At 39.5% G+C, this 24,782-nt stretch overlaps 1 protein-coding gene across 1 annotated transcript in view; it reads right to left on the reverse strand.

Annotated features, from left to right (window-relative positions):
* The window catches only part of LOC102686951 (cAMP-dependent protein kinase catalytic subunit alpha), an 82,943-nt gene that overhangs the window by 51,214 nt on the left and 6,947 nt on the right, over window positions 1-24,782 (reverse strand). The gene's annotated exons all lie outside the window — the stretch shown is intronic.

The following is a 24,782-nucleotide window of genomic DNA, read 5'->3' on the forward strand; positions in this document are numbered from 1 at the left end:
CCATGGAACCTCCTTTAGGTGTAATACCTTGCTTAGTGTTGTTTCTTTTAGTGCTGATTGGTCATAGTGCTCTTTGTCCTGGCCATTATTTGAATTATTCTCAATAGAACAGTCTGCTTATTGGCAGGTCATATGTGACATGCGTACCGGTCAGACAGAAGCACCTAAAGCACACTCAGTTCAGGCTGGAGACGTGTCTCCTGCTTTTGGTTCTGAAGGCAAGAAGCAATGAAAAACAGCTCTCAACACTCAGTCCATAGTACCGTGCAGAACAGCAAGGACCATTTACAATGCTCTCGCACTTTTTCGATCTCGGTTATTTTATTACAGTAATTTTCTCATGTGCCACAGCCTGGCACATCGTGGCAAATGTGGCTCCTCCTATAAGTCTCCCACTGCAGCCAAGCTGGAGGGGTGAAGACAGACAGTGGATGGTCTAAGTAAGTTCCAACTTGAATGTACTGAGGCACAGACAAATTTGTCTCTGCACCTATAAAGTGATTTAAAAATAAAACTCCTTTCCGTATACAATTATATTCTGTTAATTATATTCTGTGGTACAGATGGCAGTACTACCATTACCAATAGATATTACTGTCATATGAGGGCTCCACTGGGGGTTAGAAACAGGGTTCATGAGAACGCATACGCATTGAACTCGAGCTGTAATTCCTTCTCTTAGTGCTGAATTCCACAGCACTCCTGTCTGTGGAATGTATCCTCAGCACTCATGAAGGTCTTGCTGTATGAAAGTTAAAAGTAAAATCTGAGCACCAGAATGTGATAAAACAGAATCTTATTAAGTGCAGGATGTTAATACTAATAAGGAAATGAAGAGATTAAGGATAATATTTACAAATGTTGTGCTCACGTGGCCCTTAATGTTTGAATTTTGTATACAGACTGTTTTGCTTTCTTTTATAGCTCACTCAATCATCTGAAATCATGAAAAGCAGAGCTCCCTCCAGTGGTTAAACTAGTACAGATATCTGCTCAGAATCTGGGGCTGGGACACATCATTGGCTAGGACTAGGATTGCTCACAGCCCAGGCACACAGCAGGCCAGGCGTCCCCATGGCTGGATGAGTTCACATTCAGCCTATCACACAATAATCACTCCTGTCATTTGCCAGTGCCCTCCATCCAATTAAAAAATGTGTTACTGACGCTGTTCAGACAGTGATGAAAAATACAGGAGATAGCAGACAATAGTTGTATTTTATACTTTTTGCGACATAAATAAAAACTGCTTCTCTTCCTTGATGGTACCATGTTCTAGTATTACTTAACAAGCAGAAATTATCCCTGTATTGGTTCACGGCCGTAGGGGTTCTTTCACAGCCACCTTTCCAAACTTGCTGTGTTGCAGAGATATTACACATCTGTACATAAACATCTGAAAAGAATGCAAAGCTGTGCACCACTGCTTAATTAAAAACAATCTGCAAATGAAATGGAAAAGGGTTATTCTGACTTCATTAAAAGAAAATTAATTGATGAGTCCACTTCTAAAATTGGATCTTTATTAAAACATACCTTTTTTAAGAGATTAAATATTGACATGGACATACCGAACGTCTAGAACTGAAATCAAAGGGTGTGTTGAACCTAAAAATTCTGCAACTCAAATGAAAAGGTTTCTTCTTACATTTGTGGGATGTAGGAAATTGGGAAAGGTGCACAAATGTATGCATGATTTCTTAACTGTTTGCTTTTTAATCTCCAACAAAAAGAGAAGGTTTCATAAGTGATTCTTTGTAGGGTTTGGGTCTCTAATCAGTGCCACTATATATGCCGAGACAGAATAAAAACCTCAGCACACCATACACCTGTTACCGAAGGGATCGACATTCAGCTGTTATGCATATAGATTTTGACCTCCCTATTCCTTAAACTCTACAAGACCGATTTTATCTAATGGTTCAGAAAAGACTGTTAAGTGCATTTGTAGTCCATCGTCTCCATATTTGAATTTTTTACATTAAATGAGAAAAAGATTTTGATTTTCCACAATGTGCTGACTCTGGAGTTCCTAAGTAAAAAACTGAAAACTCCCATTCATAACCTTCCAAACCTGGGGCTTGGTGTCCGTGATTAATGTTTCAGTAAAGACAAAACCAAGAAGACCCACACAGGAGAGATGCATAATATTTTCAATAGATCTAAAAATGCACCTGAAGCCATGACTACAGTCAGCCGCCTATTCAAAATGTAGCTTACATCAGCAGCCGAACACTGCAATGTTTTTCTTCAGGTGATTTCCAAGATAAGCTATCCAAGAACAACTCTTCTCAGATAGCTCTTGTTCTATTTCTTGGAATCTGGGCAGCTCAATCATAATATGGATTATAGATGGTCCAGAATTTTGGTAACAGCAAGATGTAACAACTTTTTTTCAAACTGAGAGCTCCTGAGTACGGTTATTGTAGTGAAATGATGCAATGTTTCAGCCTGCCCTTGCACTCAAGAAGTTCAGAGTTTGAGTGAAATTTCACAGGATTTAGAAAATTGTTTGGGGGATTTATTTTAAATGCAAGGCCTACTGTAGGTGCACCTGATCATAAAGTTATTAAATTTGACTGATAATTCCATCTTTCTATATGAAATCCTAAATGCTTAACTGCTTTTCGTAATCTTAGAACAAAGGACCATGCTAGTTTCACTGATGCGATAGTGTCAGCAATCATTGGTCTGTACCTGTATATCTGCTTGCTGTTGTGAGTGAAAGCAGAGCTCTGGATTGTCATCCCATGAATTTACCAGTCCCTTTTCATTAGCAGCGACAATTCAGCTCTGAATTATTCATTGCCAAGCTTTCCATCACCAACAATTTGTCACACAATTACATTCCATTTAATTAAATTGACAACAATGTAATGGAAGAAATCGCTCACTGTAGTCAACAATAATTAGGTCACAGTGCAAATCCATTCTAATCTCTGTGCTAACAAAAAACTTAGTTAAGATTTATTTAACAGAACAACAATCACATATAATCAAGAACGGCAATTACAGTCAAAATTACAGCCCATATTTTAAAATGTACAGCAAAATGAGATGTTGCAGACACACAGTACAGCTAGTACAGGAGATTTCAGCTAAGGAAAATGTATTTGTGTTGCAATGTGATTGGTACCCGGTCATTGTCGGTAGCTGCCAACTCTTCTGCCAATACTTAATAAACTGATTTCTATATGGTACCAAGAAAAAGCCCATGAACCCACAAAATAATCAGGGTGATTAGACTGTCTTAATATGGTACAAGTTTAAACTAAACTAGGTATTTTAATAACCATAAGGTATTTTGCTTAGTAACTCCATGTTTTTAGATGAATGGTGAAAGTGCTCAGAAAAAAATTCAGTGTACAGTATGTGAAATAATAAGAGGTATGCCTAGTTTAATTACCACAATGAAAGAGTTAATTAGAATCAGCTGGTTAAATAATTGGGTAAAAGATCAATAAGGACTGATTGTAGGTAGCTCTGTCCTGTATAGTAACTTGAGAGTTTTGTCATCATTAGATAACTTAGTGGATCATGCACTTCATGCCATGATCAGAGGACTTTGGATAAAGAGTAGTTGATGCTCTTCTGTCTGGAGAGGTTAAAAACCCATTTCTAAACATTTGTGGCTCCATACATCCACTGTCAAAAAGACAGTGTTCAAATGGAAATTTAAGGTAACTCTGCCTAGGGCTGGTTGCCCTGTCAAGCTCTCTCAAAGATCAATCCCGAAAATCCAGGAAGTCACAAAGAACCCCAGAGTAACACCTAAATATTCAGGCCACTAGTGCAGCCAACTTCAGTGTTCATGCCTCAACCATCAAGAAAAGTTTGAGCTTTTTCAGTTCCCTAATGAACTGTAATACTGTGAGATTTGTTCTTATCACTTCAATTCAGAGGCTTTCAGTTCCCTTATCCACAGCCCAGGACAAAGAGCTGTTTTAAGGGCCAAAGATCTCTAATGCAGCTCCTTAGGAATTTACAGAGGACCACAATGTCCCCATCTCCAATCATTAGAAGATGACTTTCTCTCTCTCGTAAACAGCTCAGTGATTTACCTTTCAAAATCCCAGGTAAAGGGTACGCTTTGAGCTCTGTTGAAAAAAGTTTCCACTGTACATAACATGAGGAATTATTACAAACCCCATACATGAACATGAAAAATCACCTACAGTGATGGTAGAACGTTTAAGCCTTTAGCATTTTCTAAATTTCTGCATAAATTTGACCTATAACTTGATCAGGTCTTCATCTAGTCAAGTCATAAAAATAGATGAAGAGAACCCAATAAAACAAAGAACACACAAAAGGATATACTTTTTCATTCATTTAATGATCAAAATGATCCAACATTAAATGTCTTTGTCGGAAAAAGTATGTGAACCTATGCTTTCAGTAACTGGTGTGAGCCCCTTGATCAACAATGACTTCAACCAAACGTTTACATTAACTGTTGATCATGTATATTTTTATGAGTTAAATGAAGATCTGATCACATTTTAGGTCAAATGTATGCAGAAATGTAGAAAATTCTAAAGGGTTCACAAACTTTCTAGCACCACTGTAAATGATATGTATCTATTTTCATAGGCATACCGCTTTGTTCATAAAAAAGTTTGGAATTCCCAATCTCTAACACCTGCTTGATTGACCTCACTACCACTAACCATTTGTAATTACTTTCTGTTTTTCTGATTTTAACCAGTATTTAATGGGAGTCGCAAGCCACACAAGTTTCTAGGCAACAGAACACCAAGTACAGGGAACAGCCTGTTGAGGCAATTCAATTAAAAATTACGAATGAAGTCACACCAAGTGAGTTGCGTGGTTTGCAAGGTTAGCATTGCTGCTTTGCAGTTCTAAGGCCCTGGATTCAATTCTGAACCTAGGGTGCTATCTGTGTGGTGTTTGTATGTTCTCCACGTGTTTGTGAGGGTTTTCTCCTGGTGGTCCGGTTTCCTCTCACAGTCCAAAGACATACTGGTAGGTTAATTGTTTTCTGGGTAAACTGGCCCTGGCTGTCCGTGTGTCTGTGCTTGTGTCTGCCATACGTTGGAGCAATGGACTGGTGTTCTGTCCCACTTTCCACCAGATGCTTGAATAGATAAGCTCTGGCTCCCCCACCACCCTGATGAAGCAGTTACAAAATGGCAAGGCAGGATACACCCTGGACAAGACACCAGTCCATTGCAGGGCACACACCAGGGCCACAGGAACCAATCAACCTTCAGGTATCAGCCTACAGATACCTACAGCCCACGTGAGACACTACTTCGGTCTTTTCCAAAATGGTGATTCGGTAAAAATAAAATAAAAAATACACCATTCAGGATTTCTTTGTCTGACAAATGTAAGTGATTTCATAAAGCAGCTCGATTTGCATTTTGTGTGCAAAGCTGGATCAAGATGAATTCATTGTCATGCTTGCAATGACGACGTGGCTGATTTTCTTCACTGCAGAAGACCTGAGCAGCATGATGTCTCAAAACAGACAAAAATAAGAAATATGCTGCCAATTGTTATCAACGCCTGAATGATGCACCTGAAATATCTTTGATTAAATTTGTCTTACTTGCAGTTCAACAAGTTCATATATAAGCTCTACTGAAAAAGATGCAATCTGAAAATAAAAATAAAAAATCAGAAGCTGCTCTGCAATCTAGTTTTTAAGCTTAAAACTTGAAAACTGTGCCAATGCGTTTCAGTTTCTGAGGTGGAAACTTTTCCCAAATCATTCTGTGACCCTGGCAAACGCAATCGTCCTTGAACTCCAGAAGGGCTTTTTTAAAAATATTTTAAAAATGTCAAATGCAGACAGAGACAGGTTTAGCACTACATAGAGAGGAATAAAACTTGACAGCTTTACAGGTTTTCACTATATGCATATCTAACAATGTACGTAGGCTTGAACAACTGACAAAAACAGATTACAGAAATTAAAAATCAGAGCCTTTAATCCTACCTGACATTGCACTTTTCAGTATTTAGCTGAACTCTTCTGATTATATTTAATGAAAAGGGGATTATGAATACTCTGGCGCACAGTTTTATTAATATACAGTGTGCTAATTTTGCAGCACTGTTTATTGGACCTTGTGGAATAAAATTAATCGGAAGTAAAGGCGTTTCCACTGAGACTCATAAATACACAACAGGTTGTTTAAATGTTCATGATGAGGCGATGAGGGGAGAGTGGGGGTTGGATGGTGCCATGTGTGCCAGAGGCTGGAAAATGTTGGGAAATGCTGCACTATGGAGTCAGTCCTTTGCTTGCTAACATTTATCTCCGTAAGCAGCCCCTCGGACTCGGAAGCTTTCCTGCCGGCCTGTTTCTGTGTGAAGTCATGCTGCACATGCCCAGCAGGTGGTGCTTTCTACTTAATCCCAGACCTACACTGCGTTTCACTACTGTCGCTTCCTTCAATATCACATTCAGTATCACGCTGATCATTGGTCTTACAATAAACTTACAAGATTAACATCAGATTTCAAAGTTATGTGATCCACAGATATTTTAAAGGAATCTTAATCTCTCTGGTGTGAACATAGGAGACTTTAAAGGAATTGATTTTGTGTTTAATCCTAGCAGGTAAAGTGCCTTTCCAAAGAGACATTTGTTTACCTAAAAGCCTGAAATAAAGACACAAAATGATAATTTTTTTACCTTTATTAACACAGCTTCCAAGTGAAATACATATGCTCAAACATTCAGAAAAATAATTATAAATGAAAATCTAGAAAAAATGATTTGGTTCAACCCCTTGAGCTAGTACTTGGCAGAAACACTTTTTGCTTGAATTATTTTCTGGCTTCCGGTCGAATTCCGCGTAGACTTTAAAATCCTCATGCCCACCTATAAGGCTTTACATGGCTTGGCACCTCAATACCTGTCTGAACTTTTATCACCCTACTCCCCACCTCGCAACCTCCGCTCTTCAAATTCTGCCCATCTTACTGTCCCCCAAGCCCGTCTACATTGTATGGGCGACAGGGCCTTCTCCTGCTATGCCCCCAAGCTCTGGAACTCTTTGCCCAAGGATATCAGAGAGTCATCTTCTCTAAACTCCTTCAAATCCAGACTCAAAACCTTCTTCTTCAGAAAAGCCTTTACTTAACTGGTTCCATTCTTCACCCCTCTGCTCTTCTTAATACCACCTTCCACGGTCTCCTCTATTGTTATTGTTGTATTGTTGTAATTGTAATTGTGTCTTATCTTGTGAAATCTTCTTATTTATTGTTGTAGTCTTATTTATTGTTATTGTCATCCTGTAAAGCGCTTTGAGAAGCCACCTTTAAAGGCGCTATATAAAATAAAGTGTATTATTATTATAACCATATTTAAGTTTGAAAAGGTCTGTACTAACATAACAGACCTAGATTTGGCTAGGTTTGCCCATCCATCCGTACATACCTGCTCAAGATCAAATTGTGAGTGGGCCGTTGATGGACCACAGCCTTCAAGTCATTTAACAGATTTTGAATTGGACTGAGATCAGGGCTTTGACTGGATAACCCAAGGACGTTTCCCCTTTTCTTTAGCAACTCCACTGTTGCTTTGGCTCTTTGTCAAGACCATGCTGAATGGCAAAATGTTTACCTGTACCTTTTATGTACTTTGCTCTTTTCTGTACTTTCCCTTCTATCTTAATAAGTGTCCCAGTCCCTGACAATGAGAAACATCCCAGTAACATGATACTGCCACTAACATTCTTGACAGATGGGACAGTGTCATTTGGATAATGCGCTGTGTTGGGTTTGTACCAAACGTAATATTTTGCATTTAGACCAAAAAGTTTAATTTTAGTTTTATCAGACTTTGTTACCATTTTTTCAGTAATGGCTTCATTCCTGCCCTCTTACCATTCAGGCCAGATCTGTGGAGTGCTTGGAACATTGCTGTTAGTTTTTTTTCATGGATCCAGGCAGGATCTTGGTGGTGCCAAACACATTCCCTCCTTTAATATTCATCTTGACAGTGCCCCAAGGGATAATTAAGGCCTTTGCCAACTTTTTATATCAATCTCCTGCTCCATGACTTTCTAAAACTTTATCTCAAAATGTTTTGATAGCACTACCCAGCAGAGATGGCCTACAGGAACAGCTGATGTTATGCTGAAATCATTACAATTACTACAGTTGAACACAGGTGATGGTTGATTAGGTTGTCGTGTGATTACAAAGGCAACTAGTTACAATTTATATTTGGTTTTACTAAGGGTTGTGTACACCAATCTAATCCATTTTCTAAGTTTTCATTTGTAAAAATTTCAGAATGTTTAAATATTTTTTACTTGAAGGTTGTGTGTGTTAGGGGCAGCATGGTGACACAGTGATTAGCATTGCTGCCTTGTATCACAGGGGTGTTTGTTCAATTCCTGGGATGCCATCTCTATGAGTTTGAATAATCTGCCCGTGTTCACTTGGGTTTCCTCCAGATGCTCCAGTTTCTTCCCACAGTCAAAGATATACTGATAGGTTAATTGGCTTCTGGGAAAATTTGCCCTAGTATGAATATGTGCGTCTGCCTGCCCTGTGAAGAGCTGGTGTATCCCACCTTGCACCTGTTGTTTGCCAGGTTAGGCTACGGCTCTCCCCCTGACCGTGAATTGGATGAAATTATGCAGGTTACAATGTGTAAATAAACATAAATAAATGATGATTAATTTGATTTCAGGCTGTAAGGACACAAAATCTGTTACGTTGGAAAGGTTGTGTAGAATTTCTATAGGCACCAGAATACCTACTTTACTTCATGGCCAACAGAGAGACGAGGACTCAAGGATACATAGCAGTTTAGAAGCCTGATGTGCAGTCTGTGTAGTCTGATGTCACAATTATAGCACACTGCTAAAAATTACAATTGAAGCTCAGAGGTATAAAGGATCCTACAAAGGAACGATCTGGCATTCTCTAAAAAAACACTTGTGCTAAAGCAAATGTCAAATGTCAAATGACACTCAGTAGGTGTGTCTATGACCCTGGCTCTGCAATTCCAGCCTATGATGAGTGGGATTATCAGGGTGAGCAAGATTTTCAGTGCTTGTTTTGTGGCAGAGATTAATGGAGTCACACGCTAACACCCCTTTATTACCCCTTTTCCCAAACCTAATACTGTACAGTGGAAAAGCAAGCAACAAATAAAAATGTGCACGCACTTAATATTTGGGTCATTTAGACTGCATTCAATGTAATGCTGAAGCCTGACTGCTCTCATCAGACCTCTGAAGCTAAGCATGCTTGGGTGTGGTCTGTACTGACAATGCATACCTGTCAGCAGTGGTTCCTGTGAACCAGAAGGTGGTGCTCTTCCTCATGGACCAGAATCCCACTACGGTGATCAGGTACACTTTGGATGCTCCTGACTACTTAGTCATCAAAAAGTCCATGAAAAACAGACTTAGAGGCATTTAACCCAGGGCCCTAGCTAAAATCTACTTAGGTTAGCTCTACCTTAATTCAGATCTTCTCCACCTGATCTGATGTGTTTTGGATGTGCTAATAATGAATGGTTGCTGTGCATTACCTAGGGGACCTTGCCTGAGGGGACTGCACATCAGTTATGAATGAAGCAGGTTCCATCTGATACATGAAGAAAGTGGGATGTGGGGAGTATGGGACAAGCTACCCAGACAAGTTGTTGAAGCCAATATCCTGATTTTTTTTTAAGCTCATCGAACAATTTAGTACCAAAAAGGGTATATAGGCTGCAAGACCTCCTGTTACTTGTAACTATCTCTGCTGTTCAATGCTTCCTGCCTGAATTCCACAACTGCAAGTAAGAAAACTACCATTAAATCATATCCCTGGTTCAATGTTGCAGAAAAATCTGCCCCTGATTCTTCCAGTGAAGGGTTTAATTTTCAGTCTTCCCTGAGTAAGAATGTTAAAGAAATCTTGCTAATGCACATGAAAAGCCTATTACAATATTAGATATAGCTTCTCTCGTGACTACATGTGTCCTTGCAAGATAAAGCGTTCTCATACTCTTCTTAGCTTTAGGACCCCTTTTCAACTTTTCTCCTTTACTCACTTTAAAATAACATCACAAGAGTCTGCACTTGAGTACAGGTAAAATGAATGATAACCTGCTGAAAGTAACACTGCAAGAGCTTTGCACACTTAAAACAGTCTATTTCTTTAGATCAGCACAAAATGTGATTGTAATGTGAGGATATCAGTTTTACCAACTAAGGGAAAAGCCCTCCGATCATTCTTGAGGGTCCCTAGATCCAGTCTGGAGACAATATCTCCCTTCTCAGTCCACTGCTGTGAAACACTCGCAGGGCTACAGCTCAGGACACAATCTACACACACTACTGACACCTTCTGGAAAGTCTACAAAAATACACTAAATCTAAAATTGAAAATTAGTTTTATCAGTTCACAAGGGCAAGAAATAGTATGAAAACCAATATAAACGAAACTACAGAGGATTTTTTAAAGCTTCAGCAGACTAAGATGCCTGTTTTTTTATAATACCCAAAATATGTTTCTAGGCTGTAACTGTGCTCCTAGGAATAATTTAAAATATAATTTACTAAAAATGTAACTAATGAATCCCATTACTTCCTGGAGATTTTGAAATTGATGATTTCTACTATATGTATTTTACTCTTATATATCCAAGTACACTGTACTATAATTCAGGAGGGTGGCTGCGTTGGCTGCAAAGTAACAAGTAAATCGCTTTATTCCATGCTGAAAAGAGAAGAAAGAAAACACATGAAGCACCTGAAGAAGGCTCCACGGCCGAAACGTTGCATTTTCTTTCTTCTCTTTTTAGCATGGAATAAACCTATAACTTGTTACTGTACTATAATTAGATTAGATCTTGTTTATTATGGTTGCCTAGCAACAGGGAAGCGCTTGAAATAATTATATATTCCAAGAAAAAAAAAATCAGGAAACCACGATGAAAAAACATACATAAGTAGTCTATTTAAGTAATTCATAGTCCACTTAACATTCATTAAGAACATGATTTTAAAAATTCAACATTCAATAATACAGAGGTTCTCCGTCTTAAAAGACAATCCTCATAAAATGAATCATCGATGTAGTTAAAGTAGGTAAGTTTCTCATTTCACCTCTAACAACCATGATTATACTGATCTGTCTGCATTCTCAAAGAGGGGTTTCTCAACTCCTATTGCAGAAAGACATCCAAAACCAAAATTATCCTGAAACTAGGATCACACCTACCCCCTCTAACAACACACCCGTTTCCTTCCAATTCTCTCTATTCATTTGCAGATTTTGACTTCACCTCTCTTAACTTCACACCACTTGAGTGTCCACTCTTCTCTCCTGCTCCTGCCACCTCTCCACTCCCGGCTTCTGTTCTCCCATGTTTTATTAGCTGCCGAGTTTCCTCTCTCATACCCGAAGAAGGCTCCACGGCTGAAACATTGTGTGTTTTCTTCTATTTTCAGCATGGAATAAACCTTTACTTGTTCCTATTTATCAATATACCAGTTGGTATAAATATCAAATAGGTATTGCATGCTTTGTTTTACAGTTTGAAGATTTAGTTTGTAATGTACTTTTAAAGTTAAAAGAAAAACGTTAAAAGTTTTCAATCATGAATACCAAATTGACTCTAAGCTTCAGAAGAAATTCTTAACTGAAAATCTCCCCCAAACAAACCTTCTCCTACTGTATAAGGTACGAAATTTAGAAGTGTTATGTGACTAGCTCCACGTGAAAAAAAAAGAAAGCCCATGTTTTTTATAGGGCTGAACATGTATTCTTCCATTTTGTGCACATGCTTTTTTGGTTGTAAAAGCAACTAAACCCTTAATTATAAATAACCAATACTGATTCATGTTGATGTTGTCTGAATTTCTTTAATCTTTTGTTTTCCTTTTTACAGGACAAACAGTTCCTGGGAAAAAAGACCAGAGTGATCCTTCATGCTCATGTCCCAGTGTGCTTAGCTTCTGAGTTTTCAGAAGGTAACTTATTCCACAGATAGCACAGCACATTTTCACCTGATTCTGACTTGCTGGTTACCTTGCCCATCTGCAGCTTTGTGTGCAGGATGGCAGCACTTTCTGCCTCTGCCCATGTAGAAGACGTTCAGCACTCATCCTGTTTCCTGAAGCTGCACAGATCTACAGGATCTGCTGCTCCAGACAGAACTCCCTTGTTCAGACAGTTTCCATCACAAGGCCTTCAAGGAGTCCAGAGCCAGGCCGGCTGGAGATAAAATCTGAAGCAGCACACATCTGGGTTTTTTTATTACGCAAACAAGCACTTTTGTATCCTTTTTACATCATGGAACAACTGCTGTGAGCAAAAGCACTTCAGAAAACAGACAAGTATTTAAAAAATATTTTCAAATAATTGTTCTTAGTTATGTTTCCCCTTTGGCACTGTCCTTGTTTAAAGATTCTTTTGCTTCCAGATTCCAGGCTGCAGAAGCTCAAGACCAATGTTCCTTGGAAGTGAATGTGACTTGCAGGATGAACTGGACACTCCAGGCCCAGAGCTAAGCCACTAGGCGCTCCTGTGATGATGTAACACTAGCAGTGGATCGGTTATTTTTAGAACACTGGAATAAAGATATAAGTTCAAAGGTAGCAATACTAATCACAGGGCTTGTTTTCTTGGATTAGGCCATTAGACAAGTAATGCACAGTCTACCATGACGTCAAGTCCAATTTCTTGTGGGTGATTCCACTGCATTTATTTTATTTACAAACAAACCTATGTGCACAGACATTTACAAGGCTATGTATAATTTGTGTTGGCATGGTGGTAAGCATTGCTTCCTCGCAGTGCTGGGGCCCTGGGCTCAATTTCTAAGGTACAATCTGCCTGGAGTTTGTATGTTCTACCCATGTTCATGTGGGTTTCCTACCAGGTGCTCCAATTTCCTTCCACAGACCAAAGATATACTGGTAGGTTCACTGACTTCTGGAAAAACCTGGACCTGGTGTGAGTGTATGCGTGTCTATATCTGTGTTGTCTTGAGATGGACTGGTGTCTCATCCAGGGTGAGACACTCCCTTGTGAACCTGAACGGTATAAAATAGAAAATGGATGGATGTATAATTTGGATTGCTACATTCTGAAAAGGGCACTGCCACTCAGAAATTGGTTCAGAAATAGGAACATTTGTTAATTTGTGGCCATAATTTTTAATTAATATTTTGCACAGATTAAAGCCAGGGCATTGTTAGTCCTGAACTGAGATAACTACAAGGGGGTTTGAGTAATGTATTCATCAGTTTGGTACATACAGTATATTACAATTTAAGGCTCTGTTTAACAGCACTAGTGCTACTATATCATGGTAAGACAGAGCAAATTTGAACAGTAACTGGTCCTGAGCAACCATAGCTGTCAAAAGAAATACTGAACCCACCACTGTAAGTAACTAAGCAACTGCAATGCACAGATGAAAAGTCTATGATGATAAGTCTATAAATAATCATGTGTTTCGACTGCTTCTAGTATATATATAGTACATTAGGCAATGCACTGGAAGAAGAGAAAGATTTATCTAGTATTTCTTCCATGTTGCCTCTAAAAAGAGGTGCAAAGCCTCATAAATGTCAGCAGACTTTCTGAAGTCAACACAAACCAGCAAGCTTCTTAAACTGAAAAAACAAAATGTCAAATCAGTATTTTACAGGTATTTACATACAACATAATCTGAAAATGTGGAGTAAAACGCACATTCTAATGAATAGATTTATTTTGCATTAAAAATGTAAAAGTACCTGTGCATTTCAATGCAAACACCAAACCATAAGTTATATATTATAGGAGGAAATGTATTGGTTTCATAGAACAGAAGGGTTCTTATTCAAGTGTACCCTTTCTGTTCAAGTTGACACTTGAGACATCCGGTCTTTATAGTAATCCTTGGTTACTCAATAATCAGCAACTCTCTGGAAGTCCAGGATGTCAAAAAATGCTATAATCAAGCCTATTAGGATACATCGGCAACACCCAAGATCCTTCATGTGATTAAAAACAAAGCAAATACAGTGAAAAGCTTAGGTATTGGAAAAGTAAAGTGCAATTTGTCATTTTTGCTATGAAGTAATGAAACTTGCATATAAGCTCAAAATATTACTATGAGGCAAAAGTGTAGAATGTGAACTTTTGCTACTGGGTATTGCTTTTCATGCATATTTAGTCATGTTAGAACATTTTCAGTTGCTGTGTTCAATCCCCCCATTTCTGGTATCTAGAAACACTGCTAAACATTTATGAAAAGCAATACCCAATGACACAAAAGCTGGTCCTGGCACACAAGTCTTTACTGATAATGTAATTGATGATGGGGAATGAATTGGAAAGACATCTGAAATTCTCTACTTTTGCCTCATAATAATGTATTGATCTGAAACAAAACTTTCAATAGTACAAAGCATAAATCACAAGATTTCACTTCACTGCCCAAATTCTTAAGCTTTCCACTGTAAGTAAAGTACATCACATTTCCAGTCTTTAGATTTACCATACATTCAACCCTCTTCTAACTGCTTTATCCAATACTGAGCTGGCAGGGGGAAGAGATGGAGCTTATCCTGGCAAGCAACATGCGCAAATCATGATATACTCCATTACAGGGCACACATAGACACAATACACACCCGTACCAGTACCAGGGTCAATTTTCCCCACAGTATGTCTTTGGACAAAACAGACTTGGGAAAATTAGAGAATCTACTGATTGCATTTCTGCTTTCCTTACTTAATCATTAGTAGTGGCATTTCCTTACTTTTTTCCTAGCATTTATACAGATCTCACTTTGATTTTAAGTTAAAACCGAGAATCCTTATTTCAAAGGCAGAAGCATTAGAGATGGTCTGCTACATGCTTGACATTGACTGTCATTGACCCTGTGAAGGGTCCTTGGAGACGAACAGGTTACTCAGGCATACTATTGAAGCTGAATTAGGTTCTCAGGTCCATCACTAGGAACCAATCAAGCAAGACTGACCAAATGGCCACTTCTCATTTCTAAATGTTATTACATTACTCTCCTGAATATTTCAACAACTACTTCTCCAATTTCTTTGCCGATTGTGACAGGATACTCATGTACAGATGCAGCCATTCAAAATGCGCGGTAAAAACTCGCGGTACAGTAACCTACCCACAAGCCACCGCGGGGCACCGGAGGGCACCGCAGGGCAAGTGATTGGCTGGCCAAAATGACCGACAGGGGCACTCGTGGTGCATTGGTTGGTAGTGCAAAGATTTAATCATTTAATGTCTTTACTGTGCACATTTTAATCCGCTTAGTTTTGAATATTTATATGGATTTTACCACTAAAGGGAAATTTTAGTAGCTGAGCATAAAAAGAAGAGGGGCATAACGCATCTGAAGGTCATAAACGATATTAATTTAGGAACATAAACATTGTATGTATACAATGTATGTATGTAAACTGTACTGTGTATGGCTGGTCTTGGTAGTTTAAAGAAAAAATACACACCAGTCTTCCATTTCTCCCTAAACATTTTAAGCATGAAAGTTTTATGAAACGGTACCCAAATATGCGATTGCTGTATAGAATGAATTTTAATTTAAAAAAATTATTTAACACGAACATTAAGCTGTTTACATCTTCCGCCTGAGAACAGTCACCCGTTGCTACCCAACGCAGAAACACAGCCACTAACTAGCAAAGAGAGGACATTAGCTACCCAATATGATAAAGAAATAAATGATTAAACATTTATTTGAACATTTCCATCGATTGTACAAGCACTTGGAAACTGTCCAATCCCTAGTTCATCAGGCATTTTCTTTTACGCTGCGGGCATTCTCCCGGTCTGTGTCTTCAAGGATATAATGCCAGCGCTTTTTTGTTAAATTTGTGTTTCCAATAACGCCACAGCAAACTCTTGTTTTTATGTCCACTATAACAGATCTCCTTTGCTTTTAACCGAGCATTTAATAATTTCCTAAAATGAAAATGATTTACTTTATTTCCCTCACGGGATCAATAAAAGTATCTATCATCTGTCTAAACTATGGGACAGAATTCTGGGGTCTCCCCATACCAGAGATTATGGTAGGGCTTCAGAATGGTGATTGGCTGACACCATCTGACACCCCTCTGATTGGAGAAAAAAGACGTGCTGGTTTGCTATACATACTGTACCAGGAAGAGGATTTCTTTCTATTCAAAACGTGTATTTTAAAAGTTTAAGAAGTAAAAACCTTACAGCGTACACAGATTTCTAAACTGATCAGGATCGTTATCTTTGTCTTAATAATGTTCACCGCTCTGTCCAGCAAATTAATAATAAACTTTATTTTATATAGCGTTTTAAACGAATAAGTAATTAGATTGCTCATAAACCTAATCACTTGCCTTTTCTTTTTATTTAGGCTCAGATTTCAACTATAGATCGTATTATTAATAACCATAATAACAACCAACCAACAAAAACAACCATTTAAACATAATACCAACCAAAAACATAGATAACAACCACAATACAAAATCAAATAATCAAACCATTTTACTCTCGCAAAGTCATCCAATTACCATAATCCCGCCCCTTATGCAAAACCAAACCTTCCTCCCATCCCAGTTTATCCTGTTTATCATAAACAAAATCCACTTCAATTTTCAACATAAAGCATTACACAAAATCAATACCTCAACACTCCATACTTAACAACGATAATTCACAAACAGCCAGAACATGTAAATCCACATTCCCAACTAGACCTCATTTCAATAGCCCTTATGCAAAACCAACATCCCTCCCCTGTTCTCTCTCTCCCCTGGTGGTTGTAATTGTTTTTATTTTCAAATAAAAATTTTAAGTCATGTATTTTAAAAATCTTAAGATTTCTATATTTATGTCTTTATTTAGTGGTTTCATTAGTGACAAAGGCTAAACTTTCTTGGAAAAATGTCTTTTATGTAAACCATGTTTGCTATAAATTCATTCAGGGCTAAAATATGTTCATTGTCTTCTAATGAAAGAAGGGTTCCTTTCGCCGTAGTCGGGAGCCTAGCCTTTAACTAGTAAGTACTGTATTTACTGGGTTTTTGAGGGGGGGGGGAGGTGTCTTTCGCTGGAAATCTCGCCTCTACTTTGAAAATACCCGTGAAACCGGTTCAATTCGTCACAGCTAGCACTCCTGCAGAGAGGGGGGTTGTACTTGCAGTGTATACAGTACACGCGTTATGCTCTTCGTTAATATCTGTGAAGTTTTATTTAATCACTAAACCACTAAATAAAGACATATAGAAATCCCTACGTTACAGACTGTATATGGCTGGTATTGGTATTGGTTTAAAGAAAAAATACACACCAGTATTCCACTTTCTCCCTAAACATTTTAAGCATCAGAGTCTTACATGTGGTTATTTCGAAAACGTTTGTACGTGCTCCTTCTCACCATGTTACTGTTTACTGTTACTGATCATATTAAGTTTAAGTGCCTGTGGGCACTTTTCCTGTCCGTGGGGGGTGGACCGTCTTTCATTAGAAGGTTAGTCTGTTCTACTCCGAGAATGTAGAGGGGGTGGAAAATGCCCGCGGTCATTTAATTAGTATTAAAATTCACACTGATTCCCTTGTGAAGATACGGACATAGGAATATTCGTGCATGGTCAAAAAATGGCATAAAAACGACAAAGTGAAGGCTGTGAAAACATTCACAATGTACTTTATACACAAAGCAAATATACCCCCCCCCCCCCCTCAATTCAATTCAAGCTGCTTTATTAGCATGACAGATGGGTACAATCAGTGTTGGGTATTTACTTTGCTTTGAGATGCCACTTTTAAAGGTGATATATAAAATCAAGGCTTTAACTTGCTTTAACTCCGCAAGTCTGAGTTCTTGTGTCTGTCCTATCCAAACCCGAAAGTATTACAATATGTATCTTTATAGCAGGTGGTGTACAGCTTTTTAGTATAGATTACACTTTTCTTAAATGTATTTAAAAAATAAAAACGATTACAATCTAATCTTTGCATGTTTGATCCCAAAATAAATCTAAACGGGGAGAAAGCTATGCTGAAAGTTTATTAAGATACTTAGAAGACAAAGATATCAATTTATGTTGCATTTGTCTGATTGTGAATCAAAAAACACATATTGTAACGCCTAGGTGACTATTCATTGTTATTAAAATGACTTAAATTCGATCATGTTGTGATATTTAGAAATATAAATTTGTCTGGTGCGAGTGAGGTTTTATTTAATCTCTGACTCAGTGATGGCCTGGCATGGTGAGGTGCGCTGGCAGCTATGTGGTGTTACGCAGTGGTGGCCTGACACGGTGAGGTGCCCTGGCAGCTGTATGATGCAGTGGTGGCCTGGCACGGTGAGGATGCGCTTGCAGCTATGTGACGCAGTGGTGGCCTGGCACGGTGAGGTGCGCTGGCAGCTGTGTGATGCAGTGGTGGTCGGGTATGTAGAGTTGCACTGGCAGCTATGTGTTGTGATGCAGTGGTGGCCTGGCACGGTGAGGTGCGCTGGCAGCTGTGTGATGCAGTGGTGGCCGGGCACGGTGAGTTGCGCTGGCAGCTGTGTGGTGTGACGCAGTGGTGGCCTGGCACGGTGAGGTGCGCTGGCAGCTGTGTGATGCAGTGGTGGTCGGGTATGTAGAGGTGCACTGGCAGCTGTGTGTTGTGACGCAGTGGGGGCCTGGCACGGTGAGGTGCGCTGGCATATTATGAATATATTCATGTGCATCCAACACACAGTTCAACGCTAGCAACTACACAAAATCTAAAATATGAGCTCAACTTGCCACTTACAATACCAACAGTACCAGCTAACTTTAGTAGTGACATTTTCATGGATCTTTTTAACAATGAAATTTACAACATCAGACTTCAGACACAATTAAACAGGCCTCAAAAAAGTCTGGTACAGACATTTTCAGCATGGTGAAACATGGTGAACATTTCCACCACTGTGTCACACCACACAGCTGCCAGCACACCTCACCGTGCCAGGCCACCACTGCATCACACAGATGCCAGTGCACCTCACCGTGCCAGGCCACCAGCTGCGTCAAACCACACAGCTGCCAGCGCAACTCACCGTGCCCGGCCACCACTGCATCACACAGCTGCCAGCGCACCTCACCGTTCCAGGCCACCACTGCGTCACACCACACAGCTGCCAGCGCACCTCACCGTGCCAGGCCACCACTGCATCACCCAGCTGCTAGCGCACCTCACCGTGCCAGGCCACCAGCTGCGCCAAACCACACAGCTGCCAGCGCAACTCACCGTGCCCGGCCACCAGCTGCGTCAAACCACACAGCTGCCAGCGCAACTCACCGTGCCCGGCCACCACAGCGTGGTGCTTACATTAAGCACTTAAAATTAATATGGTTAATAATAGTAAACTGTAACATGCTGTAACAAGATAGGTTAAACTGCGAAGAAAATGCTTTCAGAGAAAATGTTTCAGGTGTGAAGAACATACAGTGCCTTGCGAAAGTATTCGGCCCCCTTGAACTTTTCAACCTTTTGCCACATTTCAGGCTTCAAACATAAAGATATACATTTTTTATTTTATGTGAAGAATCACCAACAAGTGGGACACAATTGTGTAGTGGAACGAAATCTATTGGATTTTTGAAACTTTTTTAACTAATAAAAAAATGAAAAGTGGGGCGTGCTAAATTATTCGGCCCCCTTGCGTTAATACTTTGTAGAGCCACCTTTTGCTGCGATTACAGCTGCAAGTCGCTTGGGGTATGTCTCTATCAGTTTTGCACATCGAGAGACTGAAATTCTTGCCCATTCTTCCTTGCAAAACAGCTCGAACTCAGTGAGGTTGGATGGAGAGCGTTTGTGAACAGCAGTTTTCAGCTCTTTCCACAGATTCTCGGATTCAGGTCTGGACTTTGACTTGGCCATTCAAACACCTGGATACGTTTATTTGTGAACCATTCCTTTGTAGATTTTGCTGTATGTTTGGGATCATTGTCTTGTTGGAAGATAAATCTCCGTCCCAGTTTCAGGTCTTTTGCAGACTCCAACAGGTTTTCATCCAGAATGGTCCTGTATTTGGCTGCATCCATCTTCCCCTCAATTTTAACCATCTTCCCTGTCCCTGCTGAAGAAAAGCAGGCCCAAACCATGATGCTGCCACCACCATGTTTGACAGTGGGGATGGTGTGTTGAGGGTGATGAGCTGTGTTGCTTTTACGCCAAACATATCGTTTTGCATTGTGGCCAAAAAGTTCGATTTTGGTTTCATCTGACCAGAGCACCTTCTTCCACATGTTTGGGGTGTCTCCCAGGTGGCTTGTGGCAAACTTTAGACGAGACTTTTTATGGATATCTTTGAGAAATGGCTTTCTTCTTGCCACTCTTCCATAAAGGCCAGATTTGTGCAGTGTAAGACTGATTGTTGTCCTATGGACAGACTCTCCCACCTCAGCTGTAGTTCTCTGCAGTTCATCCAGAGTGATCATGTGCCTCTTGGCTGCATCTCTGATCAGTCTTCTCCTTGTCTGAGCTGAAAGTTTAGAGGGACGGCCAGGTCTTGGTAGATTTGCAGTGGTCTGATACTCCTTCCATTTCAAGATGATCGCTTGCACAGTGCTCCTTGGGATGTTTGAAGCTTGGGAAATCTTTTTGTATCCAAATCCGGCTTTAAACTTCTCCACAACAGTATTACAGACCTGCCTGGTGTGTTCCTTGGTCTTCATGATGCTCTCTGTGCTTTCAACAGAACCTTGAGACTATCACAGAGCAGGTGCATTTATACAGAGACTTGATTACACACAGGTGGATTCTATTTATCACCATCAGTCATTTAGGACAACATTGGATCATTCAGAGATCCTCGCTGAACTTCTGGAGTGAGGTTGCTGCACTGAAAGTAAAGGGGCCGAATAATTTTGCACGCCCCACTTTTCATTTTTTTATTAGTTAAAAAAGTTTCAAAAATCCAATAGATTTCGTTCCACTTCACAATTGTGTCCCACTTGTTGGTGATTCTTCACATAAAATAAAAAATTTATATCTTTATGTTTGAAGCCTGAAATGTGGCAAAAGGTTGAAAAGTTCAAGGAGGCCGAATACTTTCGCAAGGCACTGTAGATCTCCAATGCAATTTCAACCAAACCTGTTCCCACACACCCTGCCCCCACTACCATTAGAATATACACAAACATTTTAGCGTTTCATTCTGAGCAGAAGACCCTCACACCTGAAGAGTGCTGGCTGTGACGAATTAAACCGGTTTTACAGGTTTCAATCACAGACCATGTGACATGGGAGTCAGGAAACTTCAGGTAACTACAGTACACACAGCGCCACCGTATTTGATAATGCTATAAAATAATGCGACTTGGCACAGAACAAGTTCACAGCACAGTACAAAATTAAATGCTGACCATGACTTAAAAGCATAAATTGCCTTACACTCAATTTAAACACAAGCTGTCTTTAGCCCTCTAAGCTGGTTCATACAGAAATGTAGAGATCCAGGCTCAGAACACACAGCTTCATTAGCGAATACATATGCAGGACAACTAGAGAAGACGTTTTACAGAGGATGAATTTTTAGAAACATCCCATCAGACATCCCATCATATTCACAACGTGAAATCTAGAAAATCATATTACGTAACCAAAATCCGCAATATGGAAACAGAACCTGTGTAATTGTTGATAGATGATGTACTCGTAATATTTTTTCAAGACGAACTACAACATTTAAAAAATGACTTGTATGTACTTGATATCTCTAATCAATCCACGGGTCCCAGCACAAAACGAAACTAAAATGCAGACCGTTTCGCGCTTCTTATTAGTTGCTCAAAAGTAATTTTACCGTATGAAATGCATAATATAAACCTAGAAACATATACGTGAGCAGTACTTAAGCACTGTAGTATCGGTGTTAAGACATACCTCTCAAATACTGTAAATCAAGTTAAAAATATCTCAAGACCGATTCTGGTCATAATGAAACCATGTTTCGTGTATGTTTTCTTTAAAGTACCGAGACCAGCCATATACTGTATGTTTATGTTCCAAAATTAATATCGTTTATGGCCTTCACACGCGTTACAGTATGCTCCTATTTTTTTATGCTCAGCTACTAAGATTTCCCTTCAGTGGTAAAATTAAATATGAATATTCAATACTTAAACGGGCACAGTTAAGACATTAAATATACATATACATACTGTATACAGTACAGTTTGCATACGGTAATATGTTTATGTTACGCGATTAAAAAATAAATAAATAAAAATGAAAAGTCCAGCACCAGCTGGATTCGAACACACAACCTGCCAGTTGGTAGTCACGCACCTAGACCAGTAGGCTACAAGACGGCTCGCATGAACAGGCAGGCGAAACAGCCCTACACAGCCCTGCCGCAGTACACGGATATAATCATACCGTTATTAAATTCTTGAGATACGCGATTCCATATTATATTCCCTTTTAATCAAATTCTAAAAGTATGCTTGTTGAGCTTACAATGTTTAGGGAGAAATGGAATACTGGTGTGTATTTTTTTCTTTAAAGTGCCGATTCCTGGAACACCCCTCTGAAGCGGTTCCATAAGAAAAGAAAGCGTTGATAAATACAAGTGTCTTTTAATACACTCTTTGCTGTGCTCTTGAGGATCCTTGTGATATTTTAAGCTGTAGTTGAATGATAGGTGTCGCATTTTAAATCATTTTCGTAGTTAGAAATTATGAAACGCCCTGTTAAAAGCAAGGAAGTTTTTATGCCCGTTGAAGTAAAACAAAATGCCTGACAAAGTATGGCTTGGACAAATTCCAAGTGCTTGTACAAATGTGCTAAAGAAATTATACTTTGAGTATACAGCTTGTCCAAAGTCATCCATTATTAATACTATTAGTAATATCTTCAGTAAAGGCTTTGATGCATAAATGTTTCTGATAAAGGTAGGTTGTGTACTTTTGTCCAACTGAGCAATCTTGCTTTCATAAAATATACCAACATTTTAATGACTGATGATTAACATGCTGTAATACACAGTTCAAAATTAAAGGCTCAAATGCTGTACATGAGAGGTTAAGCTCCCCCTGGCGGTTTTACAAGGCGACGCCGGATAGTTAGTCACGTGACACATGTGAACCGCGTGATACCCCGGTGGGCGTGTCGTGGTATGCCGCGAAATACCTCACCCATTTTGAATGGCTGCATCTGTACTTCAAAACAAGGAAAACGAAGCCTTTCTCATGCATGTGGTAGCAGATTGTTTATGACTAATGAGCAAAAGATTCTGATCTAATTTTGGACCTGCTCTCTTTTTTGGTAACTGTGGCAAACATCAATGTTTGATTGCACACACATCTGCTGCTCCAGTTGCTGTGGTTTTTAATGTAATCCGCCCATGCAGAACTTTCTGACCAGAGAAAACTGGGCAACCTATGTCAGCTTTATCATCACAGACATAATAGCCCAACATATCCACTATGACCAGAGAAGAATAAAATTCACCTGCATGCAGAACACCTGCATAATGAGGCGTGAGACTGAAGCTTTCTGTCTCTGTCTGGTGAACAAAGAAATTTGTCACAAGAGGAGGACGTTTGGAAGCTTTGAAATTGCTTCTACATAAAAGGGCTCATAAAAACACATGCAGTCTCACTACCGCAGATGTTTCACCATCATATGACTTGTATTCACTAGATGACAAACAGGTTTGTTTCAGCCTCTCAAAGAACTCAGGGCAGACCTGTAATATGCCCATATGGTCTTTAAAATTCATGGAGGAAAATCAGACTTTGCTAGAATGATACCAACATCAACAAAAATACAACCATGTGAAACTTCTTAATGTACACTTCCAGTTCATGAAACTCATCGTAAAAATTAATCAATGCATTTAGGTGCACAGTATTCTACAGCACAGATGTGCAGTGGTTAGCATTGCAGCCTTGCAGCACAGGGGCTCCCTCATGTTCAGTTCTGAACCTGGGGTGCTATCTGTGTTCCTCCCTCAGTCCAAAAACATACAGGTTGGTTAATTGGCTTCTGTTGTATTTGTCCTTCTGTGTGTCTGCCCTGCGATGGACTGTCGTCCCATCCAGGGTGCACCCTGCCCTGCGTCTGTTGCTAGCCAGAATGAGCTGCAGCTTCCCCGAAATTGGAAGAAGTGGTTAGAAAATGCATGGATGGGATGGTAACTTGCCAGGTCTGTATAGGTTTTCTGCTGTACCTCTGAAGCACCCAAATCAACTCCCAAAGCAAACCAAAACGACCCAGAGATTTTGGCTAGCAGATCCACAACATTTACAATTTTCAAAGACAACACAACACTGATTCTTTGGTCTTCCATATGTGTAGGCCTATTAGACTACATTCTACCAGCTTCCCAGCCAACAAACTGGCTTTTGTTTTCATTCATCTAGAATTAAATACACAAAAAATCCTCACTCAGTGCTTCTAGACAGCCTCCACTATATTAATTCAATCAAAATAAATTATGTTTAGCAAAGTCTGTATCAATGACTGAATAAATACAACAGCCACTGTGTGATAACATTTAATCTTCATGAGGAATCTTTACCAGGAACGACTTTGACCTTTAATCGATGTTTGGCACCCATCCATTTATCCATCACATTTATCTCTTCTTACCCACCCATCACTTCTCCCTTTCACTGCTGTGTAGCATATTTTATTTCACCTACCAATCTCCTAACGCTGCTTCTCCTTAAGTCCCACAATGCTGGGTTTATGTTTAACGGCTTCTAATAAAAATTTCAGCTTTAAATCACACCATAACTGTTAAACAAGACACAGCTGTGAGAGAGTAAACGAACAG

Source organism: Lepisosteus oculatus, chromosome 11 (assembly GCF_040954835.1).
Source record: "Lepisosteus oculatus isolate fLepOcu1 chromosome 11, fLepOcu1.hap2, whole genome shotgun sequence".
Classification (NCBI taxonomy): Eukaryota; Metazoa; Chordata; class Actinopteri; order Semionotiformes; family Lepisosteidae; genus Lepisosteus; species Lepisosteus oculatus.